Source organism: Arachis ipaensis, chromosome B06 (genome assembly GCF_000816755.2).
Source record: "Arachis ipaensis cultivar K30076 chromosome B06, Araip1.1, whole genome shotgun sequence".
NCBI lineage: Eukaryota > Viridiplantae > Streptophyta > Magnoliopsida > Fabales > Fabaceae > Arachis > Arachis ipaensis.
The window spans coordinates 49,067,875-49,079,627 of record NC_029790.2 but is presented as its reverse complement, the minus strand read 5'-3'; the positions used below and the strand labels follow the sequence as shown (position 1 = coordinate 49,079,627).

Here is an 11,753-nt window from a genome sequence, read left to right as displayed (position 1 = left end):
CCAAACTTAGAATTCTTTAATGCTTAGACACTAAGAATTCAAGAATGCATATGAAAAACAAGAAAAGACACAAAACATGCAAATGCAAAGATAAAACAAGAAGACTTACCAAGAACAACTTGAAGATCATGAAGAACACTATGAATGCATGAAAATTTTCGAAAAATGCAAGATGAGTATGCAATTGACACCAAACTTATAACATGACTCAAGACTCAAACAAGAAACACAAAATATTTTTGATTTTTATGAATTTCTAATTTTTTTGTATTTTCTTTTTAATTTTTTTTTTCGAAAATCATTTTGAAAAAAAAAAAAAGAAAAATGAGAATTCCAAAATTTTTATGTGAATTCCAGGAATCTTATGCTCTTTAGACTAAAGCTCCAATCAAAGGGTCAGGCATGGCTTAATAGCCAGCCAAGCTTTAGTATGTAACTCAGACATGACACGTCTAACATGCCCTACAGTCGTGGCTTAACAGCCAGCCAAGCTTCATGAAACACTAGAATTCATTCTTAAAAAATTCTGAAGAAAAATATATTTTTGAAAACATTTTTATTTAAAGAAATTTTTTTTTCGAAAACAGGTGAGAAATTTTTGAAAGGTTTTTGAAAAATTTTTGAAAATAAAACAAAAAGAAAGTTACCCAATCTGAGCAACAAGATGAACCGTCAGTTGTCCAAACTCAAACAATCCCCGGCAACGGCGCCAAAAACTTGGTATGCGAAATTGTTACTCAGGTTGTGAATTGTTGTTCGAAATTGATTCCCTGGCAATGGCACCAAAAACGGATGCACAGAACCATGATCTAAACTTATCTTCACAACTTCGTATAACTAACCAGCAAGTGCACTGGGTCGTCCAAGTAATAAACCTTACGTGAGTAAGGGTCGATCCCACGGAGATTGTTGGTATGAAGCAAGCTATGGTCACTTTGTAAATCCCAGTCAGGTGGATATAAAATAGTTATGGAGTTTTCGAAATTAATACTAAAATAAGGATAGAAATACTTATGTAAATCATTGGTGAGAATTTCGGATAAGCGTATGGAGATGCATTCATTCCTCTGAACCTCTGCTTTCCTGCTGTCTTCATCCAATCCGTCTTACTCCTTTCTATGGCTGGCTTTATGTAAGGATGTCACCGGTGCCAATGGCTACTTTCAATCCGCCCGGGAAAATGGTCCAAATGCTCTGTCACAGCACGGCTAATCGTCTGGAGGCATCACCCTTGTCGTTGGTTGCATCCTATTCCTCTCTGTGAAAATGGTCCGATGCGCTGTCACTGCATGGCTAATCATCTTGGAGGTTCTCGATCATACTGGAATAGAATTTACTATCCTTTTGCGTCTGTCACTACGCCCAGTACTCGCGAGTTTGGAGTTCGTCACAGTCATTCAATCCCAGAGTCCTACTCGGAAAACCACGAACAAGGTTTAGACTTTCTAGACTCTCATGAATGCCGCCATCAATCTAGCTTATACCACGAAGATTCTGATTAAGAGATCTAAGAGATACTCATTCAATCTAATGTAGAACGGAAGTGGTTGTCAGGCACGCGTTCATAGGGAATGATGATGATTGTCATGTTCATCACATTCAGGTTGAAGTGCGAATGAATATCTTAGAAGCAAAATAAGATGAATTGAATAGAAAACAGTAGTACTTTGCATTAATCTTTGAGGAACAGCAGAGCTCCACACCTTAATCTATGGAGTGCAGAAACTCTACCGTTGAAAATACATAAGTGATGAAGGTCCAGGCATGGCCGAATGGCCAGCCCCCAAACGTGATCAATAGATCAAAAGATAATCCAAAGATGATTCTAAAGATGTTCAAAGATGTCTAATACAATAGTAAAAAGTCCTATTTATAATAAACTAGCTACTAGGGTTTACAGAAGTAAGTAATTGATGCATAAATCCACTTCCGGGCCCACTTGGCGTGTGCTTGGGCTGAGCTTGACTGTTACACATGCAGAGGCTCTTTCTGGAGTTGAACGCCAGGTTGTAACGTATTTCTGGCATTCAACTCTGGTTTGTGACTTGTTTCTGGCGTTTAACTCCAGACAGCAGTGTAGAACTGGCGTTCAACGCCCTTTTACGTCTTCTAAACTCGGCCAAAGTATGGACTATTATACATTGATGGAAAGCCCTGGATGTCTACTTTCCAACGCAATTGAAAGCGCGCCATTTTGAGTTGTGTAGCTCCAGAAAATCCACTTTGCGTGCAGGGAGGTCAGAATCCAACAGCATCAGCAGTCCTTCTTCAACCTCTGAATCTGATTTTTGCTCAAGTCCCTCAATTTCAGCCAGAAAATACCTGAAATCACAGAAAAATACACAAACTCATAGTAAAGTCCAGAAATATAAATTTAACATAAAAACTAATGAAAACATCCCTAAAAGTAACTAGATCCTACTAAAAACATACTAAAAACAATGCCAAAAAGCGTATAAATTATCCGCTCATCAAAGTCCAAGCATTGGTGGATGTTCAAGGATGAATTCAAGCACAAGCCACCTTGATGAGGAGTACCCCATAAGTCTAACTTAAGGACAATAAACAAAAGTGCTAGGTGGGAGACACCCCACCATGGTAACATCTTTTCATTTTTCTCTTTTGTAAATATTGGTAATTTTGGTTTAATTTCATGTTTTGTTTAGTTAGTTGAGTTTATTTGGGAGTCTAGTAGGTTAAATAAGGTTTTATGATGTTTTGGTAGCTGTTTGGAGGTTTGGAATGCTTGGTTTGGTGCAAAAACATAGAAAAATTTTGAAAAATAGAGCACCATCCACGCGCACGCGTGCTTCACACCTACACGTGAATCAAGCAATTTCGACCACCCACGCCCACGCGTCATGCACGCGTACGCGTGGATTAAAATTTCTCACTTCCCAGCCATTTTCCCGAGAGTTGTGCTTGCACTGTGCGCATTTTGTGCCTCTTGCGCAAGGCTATGCACGCGTACGCGCACCTCACGCGTACGCGTCGCTCTCGAAATAACCCATCGACGCGCACGCGTTCCTCACGCGTACGCGCCACTTACATTTCATCAATCCACGCTTACGCGTACATGACGCGCACGCGTGGATTTCCCTGTTTCACTCACCTTCTTTTCTTCTCCTCTTTCCATTTCTTTCCTTCTTCTCTCTTCTCTTCTTTTCTTTCCACCCTTCAAACATCATCCAACACTACCAAATATCATGTAACACCATTTCTTTTAGTTAGTTAGTTTGTTTAATTTTTGTTTTCCATTATAAGTGTTAGATTACTAATCTTGTTTACTATTTGCTACTGCTTATTACTGATAGGATGTTAGTTTAACATCATTGTTATTAATTGTCATTGTTGGATTTCTTTTTTTGAGGTTGTATTTTGATACTTGGTTCGGAACTTCTCATGCTTAATGTTTGTGAACACCAAGTACATGTTACATTGCCTTTATGCATCTTACCTCTTTGAATTGGATGTTTTGGCCATCATGCATTCATCATCCATTGCTAGGCAATTGTATATTATCATTGCATTTTTTTAGGTGATGCTTGTTTGTGATCTACCCTTTACTCATATCACCTATTTCATGCATTAAGATTGTGGAATTGTGAAATTGGATCGAAAGCTTATCTAGTGACATATTTTTGAGCTTTTCAAGCTTTGTGGATCATGCTTGCTATGTGATTGATTTTTTACTTTTATATCCTTTTTCCTAGGTTCCATAGCATCCATGTGTTTCACCTCTATGTCACTTAGGTGTTGCAACAACTTCAATGTGTGCCATTGTTTGATGTGTGAGCTCTCTATACCATTTTGTTCATCAAATTTACTTACACATCAATCAATGTCCATGCATTATCCAATTTCACAATTGCTTGATTTTTGCTTGAATACTTTTATGCTTCTTCACTACTTGTTGGGTTATTTTGGCCTACAAGTCTTTTAAAGTATCTCAAGCACACTAGAATGAGTGAAGTGCATGTTTTATTTTGTGTAATTGTGATATAACTTTTTGTACTAGTGTGTGTGTATTCTAAACCACGCGCAATTTTAGAACCCACACACTTATTTTTCATCAATGTCACACTAATTCACTCACTCCATTCTAGTGGTTCTTACCTCATTCCAACAATTCACGCTTCCTTGCTTATGTATTTTCTCATCTTACGGTGTTTATTTTGTTTTTCATGATCGATGCACCATAAGAAAAAATGGAAGCGGAAGGAAGAACACGCAACAACCGGTTGACCTATCAGATGAAGGTGGCAACTCGGAGAGTCGCCGTACCCCCTTGCTCATTTAGTGCACCGAGGATGGTGCAAACTTTTAAGTGTGGGGAGGTCGTCCGACCATTCGGCATTTTTGGGTAACAAGTTTCTAATCCCAACATTTTTGCATTTTATTTTAGGATTTTTAGTTGCATTTTCTCATTTTTCATATGAATATAATAAGCTTAGTCAAAATTAGGATATTTTCCAAGAAATTCATTTCTAGGGCACCACCCCAATTGGTTGAAATTTTTTTAGGACCTGCTTGAATTATATACTTTGTGGATCATGTTTTGAGCAAAGAACACAAGCATGCGAGTTTTGAGCCTTAATTGTGTGGTTACATCATACATAACCACTTACTTTCCTTCTTGTGTGCATTATTCTCTTCCTATGATTGTAATCCTTCTTTATTTAATTCTTTATGTCCATTATTTTATGTATACATGCATTTATATGATTGAGGCCATTGTTCAAATAGCTCACTTACCCAAATAGCCTACCTTTTATCTTCCATTGTTAGCCAATTTTGAGCCTATGCTTAACCCATTTGTTCTTAATTGTAGCACATTACAAGCTTAAGTGAAAAATAACAAATGTCCTTAATTTGAATCTTTGATTAGCTTAGGCTAGTGAGAGTGTTCATTATTTGATTTTGGGAGAGTTGGGAACATTGGGTAAAGATAAAAGTATGTTTTTGTATTTGTGTTGAGAATCTTGGGAATTGGGTACATACTCATGTATTAATCATTTGTAAACCATATGCATTGATGTTCTTGTATATATTTTAGTTTGAAAAAAAATTGAGAAAAACAAAAAGAAAAAAAAAATATATATATATATATAAGAAGAAAAAGAAAATATATAGAAAAGAAAGAAAAAAAAAAGCAATAAAAAGGGGACAAAAAGCTCCAAGGTGAAGTTCAATAAGAGTCAATGCATATGTGTGGTGATCAAAAAGAAAATACATGAGTGTGTGTGAAAAGTGAAGAATGGGTAGTTAGGTTTGTTTAGAATTGTATAGGTTTTCATAGGTTAGGTGGGAAGTTTAAGTTAATCAAAGATTTAAATTTCAAGCTCACTTGACCATATGCATCCTACCTTGACCCTAGCCCCATTACAACCTATGGGAAAGTCCTCATGATATTTGTGTGCATGCATGAAATAATTGTTGATTGTTAGATGAAAAACAAATCTTGGAAAGTATGATTAGGGGAGAATTGAGTGAATCAACCCCATACACTTGAGCGACTAGAGCGGATACACATCCGATGAGGGTTCGATCGCTCAATTACATGTTTCCACCCATGATCATCTTTTCTTGCAAGTTTGTAAAATCTTTCAATGATTCAATCCACTTGTGGGTTTGCTTTGATTGCTATTTCCTTAGCCCTTGTGCTTGCATGTATATTCTTGGAGATTGATTCACTTTGACTAAGCCATTACATTTATATAGATAGGTTTCATATAGATAGATTGCATTTAGTTAGCTTGCATTGAATAAATGTTGATACCCTTTTTCTTCTTTCTTGATTTTAGTATGAGGACATGCTTAGTTTAAGTGTGGGGAGATTTGATAAACCCCAATTTCGTGGTTTCTCTTGTGCTTATTTTAGGGGATTTATTCACCTTTTCCCACATTTATTCAATGAAATAGCATGGTTTTGTAATTCTCCCTTAATTTATGCTTAAATGTAAAAACATACTTTTTAGGCCCTTAAATTGGTGATTTTAATTCACCTTAATTCCATTCGATGCCTTGATATGTTTGTTGAGTAATTTTAGGTTCATAAGGCAAGTATTGGATAGAAGAAATGAGGAAAGAAGCATACAAAGTGGACAATGCATGAGGAAACAAGAATTGGGAATGCATCGACGGGCGCACAAGCATACTAGGCGCGCGCGCGCAAAAGTGACTTCGCATAGAGATGCGCACGCGTACATGACGAGTCTGCGCGGATGAAGAAATAGCCAATCGACGCGTACTCGCACGTGACTCACTCAAAGGCAAAACGCTGATGGCGATTTCTGTGCTGCCCAAGCCCAATTCCAACTTGTTTCTGAGTGTATTTCATGCAGAATTGAAGTCCAAGCAAAGGGGGAGCAATTGTTTGTAGCTAAGCATCATGTAGGTTAGTTTCTAGAGAGAGAAGCTCCCTCTTCTCTCTAGAATTAGGGTTCCTAGGTCAATTTCATCTTAGATCTAAGTCCAATTTCATGTTTTCATCTTGTTTCCTTTATGATTTCTTGCTTCTACTCTTTCATTCTCATGGTTTGTAGTGTTAATTTTATTTTCATGTCTCTTTTATGTTTATGAATGTTCTATGTTGGATTTGGTTTACATTTAATGAAATTTGATGTTTGATATTTGCTTTATTGATGATTGAGTTGTGAATTTACTCTCCTTGCAATTGGTAGTTGTTAGATTTTATTATTCTTGCATATTTACCATGCTTTCCTTTATTACCCACCAAGTGTTTGACAAAATGCTTGGTTGGGCTTTAGAGTAGACTTTGAGCATTCTTGGGTTGGAAAGAGTAATTAGGCAATCTTGAGTCATGAAAACCAACCTATGTTAGTGATCTAGAATTGTTAGTTAATATCATTTTCATTAACTCTAATCTCTTGCTAATCCAATTAGTGAGTTGATTAGGACATTTGGATTGAGATTAGCTAGTCTTGTTAGACTTTCTCTCATGGAAGATAACCTATATCTTCTTCCATCGTTGGGGATGACGTAATAAGATAAATTCTTGTTAATTATTGTTATTAGTGAATAGGATGGAAGGCCTATGATCTCAATTCTTGCCATGAATGTCTCTCTTTATTAATTGCCTTTCTTTATTTTGCTTTCTTTAATTTCTTTCTTGATTTACTTTTCTTGCCATTTATTTTCCGCCCCTTATCAACCAAACCCCCTTGTTCCTTCATAGCCAATAATTGACCACTTCATTGCAATTTCTTGTGAGACGACCCGAGATTTAAATACTTCGGTTAATTTTTATTAAGGTTTGTACATGTGACAAAACCAACATCTTAATTTGATGTGAGGATTGACTATTGGTTTCGACTATACTAACAGCGAAATTATTTTGTGGAATTCTGATTTGGTATAAATCCAATATGCATCAACTATCGTCGGTAAAAATTTCACAAAATATTCACGTTGCAAGTATAGCTCTCAACCGACAAATAATCTTTGAATCAAATTTTAAGGAATTGGTTGTCACAAAGTTCAACCCCAATGAAGTAACCGAAGTATTCAAACCTCGGGTCGTCTCACAAGGAATGGGCAAACATGTGCATCAATATTGGTTAGAATTCTGGGGTTGGAAGTCATGATCAAGAAATTAAACTAATAGACTTAACAAGCAAGAAATCTTAAAGTGCGAGAAACTAAATCAAGTAACTAAAACAAGGTAGGAGCAATTTCAAATTAATAAGAGAACATCCGATATAATTCTACTCTAAAACTAAACAAGTAACTATAACTAGAATTAAGTAATTGGAATTTTTGGGTTTCAAATATGAATAATAAAAGCAACTCTTGGCTAGGCATAGGAATTGGGATAACTATCATTGTCTAATAACCATATCTTGATAATTGTGAGGAACCAAGCTCATTAAGTTTACTTCTATACTTGAAGTATATCAAATGGCTTGATCAACATCAATCCATAAGCCCTAACCTAGCTACTAATTAACTTAGTAGTAGGCTAGTGTCAATGGTTATCAAATTGAGCACTAAGGGTTCTCAAATCACCAAATCCATTAGACCCAATAACTCAAGTTTACCCAATTCCCTTAGCCTAGGCCAAGAGTAAAGAAAACTACTCCATAATCAAAGAAAACATTTCATCAAACACATGGTAAGCATTAATAAAAGACATATTCAAAATGCAATTAAATTGGAATTAGAAAGTACCCACTAACAATTATCAATAGAAAATCACTCAAACAACACTATTAATCATGGAGAACATCAATGTAACATTAACAATTCAAGATCCACAAAGTTCATAATAACGGTAGAAAATGGAAAATAACAAGAAACATAAATCTAACACAACATCTTAACAAAATTATACTAAAAAATTCAAATTAAGTAATCAAGACTAGAAATCAACAAAACCCAATTCAAAATTCAACAAGGGAAGATCAAATTAACTAGATCTAGAGAGGAATAAGGGTTTCTCTCTCTAGAAGAACCAAAAACCAAAAACTAGCAAAAATTGTGTCTAAGTGTGTAATGGATGATATCCCCCATTCCCCCTAGAGTTCCGGGTCTTTTCCATGCAGAACCACCTTGAATTTGGGCCTGTTGAGCCTCAAAAATCGCCAGGCATGATTTCTTTAATGAGGTCACATGTAGCTCGTCACGCGTATGCGTCATGCATGCGTGCTCGTCGCCTAAATTTCGCGATCCACGTGTACGCGTCATGCACGCATGCGCGTGGATGGAGATTTCACCAATCCATGCGGATGCGCCACTTTTTGCGCGCCATGTCCAGCTCCTCGCATCCACGCGTGCGCGTGGAGTGCGCGTGCGCGTCGCGGCTGATTTCCCAAAATTCAATTCTACATGTTCCTTCCCCTTGTGCATGCTTTCTTTCTCTCTTCTAGGCCATTCTTGCCCTGTAGAGTCTGAAATTACTCAGCAAACATATCACGGCATCGAATGGTAATAAAAGAGGATCAAAATATGGAAATTTTAAGGCAAAAGAAGCATGTTTTCCATCATGATGCAATATTAGGAAGAGAATAGAAAACCATGCAATTCTTGTGAATAAGTGCGAAAAATATTGAGAAAACCCCTCAAATTCTACACAATATAAACCACAAAATTAGGTTTTATCAAACCTTCCCACACTTAAACCAAGCCTGTCCTCATGCTAAAAATAAAAAGACCCAAGACCATGGGAAGGAAGGGTTCATGAAGTGCAAATTACCTAAATGAATGCATGCAACTAATGTAAAGGTATCTACCTACTTGGTCAAGGGTAAATCTATCCTCCAAGAACACATATCAGCATATAGGGTTAAAGTGACATGTAGTCCATGAATCCTACCAATTTGAACATCAATATAAAGTGCCTATAACTCACGAGATGAACGCTTGTGAAAGCCGGAAACAAGGAGTTGAGCATCGAACCCTCACCGGAAGTGTATCCGCTCTATTCGCTCAAGTGTATAGGGTTCGTCACTCAATCCTCTCCTAATCATGCTTTCCAAGAATTGTCTTTCATATAACAATCAACAATTACTCAATGCATGCATACAAGTATCATGAGGTCTTGTTCAGAGGTTGTAATGGGGCTAGGGTAAAGGTAGGGATGTATATGGTCAAGTGAGCTTGAAATTTGAATCCTTGATTAACCTAAGATCTCATCAAACACATAAAACAACCTATACAATTCTAATATAATGCCTAGCTCCCCATGGTTTCCACTTTTTCATATACTCATGCATCCTCTTTAGTTCACATTCCATATGCATTGTTATTGTTACTTTACGTTGGGGCATTTTTGTCCCATTTTTATTGCTTTCTTTTTCCATATTTTTGTTTCTTTTATTTTTCTATTTCTTTTTCTTTACATTCCTTTTCCTTCATTCTCATATATATATTTTTTCTTTGTTTGTCCCCTTTTTGGGGTTTTATGGACAAAAGTGTCAATGCATATGGTTCAATCATTCCACACATGAGTATGTTCCCAATTTCCAGAATTTTCAATTACAAATACAAAGACACACCTTTACATCTACCCAAGTTCCCAAGTACACCCTCCCATTTGAATGATGCACACCCTCACTCACCTAAGCTAATCAAGGATCCAAATCCAGAGACGTTCATTATTTTTCACTTAGGGATGTTGATGTGCTCCATTTAAGAACAAAAAGGGTTTATCATGGGCTCAAAATTGGTTAGCAATGGTAGATAAAAGGGTTAAGGCCGTTTGGGAGAAGTGAATATTGAAATGATGGCCTCAATTATGTAAATGCATTCATACACAAAGTAATGGATATATAGAATCAGACAAAGCAAAGATTGCAATCATAGAGAGAGAATAATGCACACAATAATAGGAATAAGTGGTTAGAAGATATAACCACACAATAACGTTCAAAACTCACATGCTTGTGTTCTTAGCTCAAACACCATGTTCCAATATACATTCTTCAAGCAAGTTAACAAGAAAAACTAACTAAACATGCAAGGTGTCCTAAGTAACAAAACAAAAGAGAATTAAAGTCCATAGATGTTGGAAAGAGGAGATTATTACCCACGGAGATCAGTCAAACGACCTCCCCACACTTAAGAATTAGCACGGTCCTTCGTGCTACTAGCAAGGTGCAAGGGGTGGTCGGGTTTGGAAGTTCCACTATCCCATTCGCGAGTGCTCTCTTAACTTAAATATGAGGTGGATGTGGAGATCTCCGGTTCCTTCATAGAAGGAGTCATACAACTCAAAAGCTTCTTTATGTAAGCATTGATGACAAGTCATCTTAGCCTAGTTTCACTAGCCTTTTTCTTTGATTTTATTTGGTTTTGTGCACTTTCTTGCATTCTAAGTAAGTAATTTGGAATGGAAATGCATGGTTTCTTTGAATCAAACAACCACCAATTAATTGATGCTAAATCATGAGGTTTGAGCTAAATTTAATTGATTTTTATTGATTTATAAACCTTGTGAATTTGGCGATACTTTGATTGGTTGTTTTGATTATTTGTAGGTGAAGAAAAGAAAAAAATAAGAAAAGCGTAACCTAAGAAGCATGATCTAAGCAAAGAAAGAAAGCGTGGCACAAGAAAAGGAAGCGTGGCTTAAGGAAGGAAAAGCATAAGTGCATTCAAGAAACAAGGGCACAAAGCTCTTGCCAAGAGCTTTAAAGCTCTTGTGGAGAGCTTTAAAGCTCTTGTGGAGAGCTTTCCTTCAAAGAATCAAGAGCCAAGCTCTTGGCAAAGAGCTTTGAAGTTCTTGCCAAAGAGCTTTATCAAAAACATATGAAGAAGGAATCAAGAGCCAAGCTCTTGGCAAAGAGCTTTGAAGCTCTTGCCAAAGAGCTTTTTCGTGCATTACATGAAGAAGGAATCAAGAGCCAAGCTCTTGGCAAAGAGCTTTGAAGCTCTTGCCAAAGAGCTTTTTCGTGCATGCCATGAAGAAAATCAAGGAAGAAAAGACCACTAATGCACTCACCAAGACTTAAACCTATGACCAAGAGGAGGGGGGCCAGCGCTACTTCACAAGGAAAACAAGCCAAAATTGGCTTGTTTTCACTCACCAAGGTTCGAACCAAGTTCCTCAAGGAAGCAAGACCTTGTGCGCCACTAATTTGCCAAGGAAAATTGGCTTGTTTTCCTTCACCAAGGATTGAACCGGGCACCTCAAGGAAGCAAGACTTTGGGGTCTTCTCTAGTGCCAAGGAAATTAGCTCCACAAGTGCTCCACCCAAGATTTGAACCAAGGACCTCAAGGACAAGTAAAGCTC

At 37.0% G+C, this 11,753-nt stretch overlaps 1 long non-coding RNA gene across 1 annotated transcript in view; it reads right to left on the bottom strand.

Annotated features, from left to right (window-relative positions):
* Window positions 1-5,914, bottom strand: part of LOC110263982 — a 13,428-nt gene extending 7,514 nt beyond the window's left edge. The window contains exons 1-2 of the long non-coding RNA XR_002349707.1: window positions 5,905-5,914; window positions 3,398-3,399 (exon numbers count right to left, since the gene is read on the bottom strand). This is a non-coding gene — a long non-coding RNA (uncharacterized LOC110263982). The remainder of the gene's footprint in view (window positions 1-3,397; window positions 3,400-5,904) is intronic.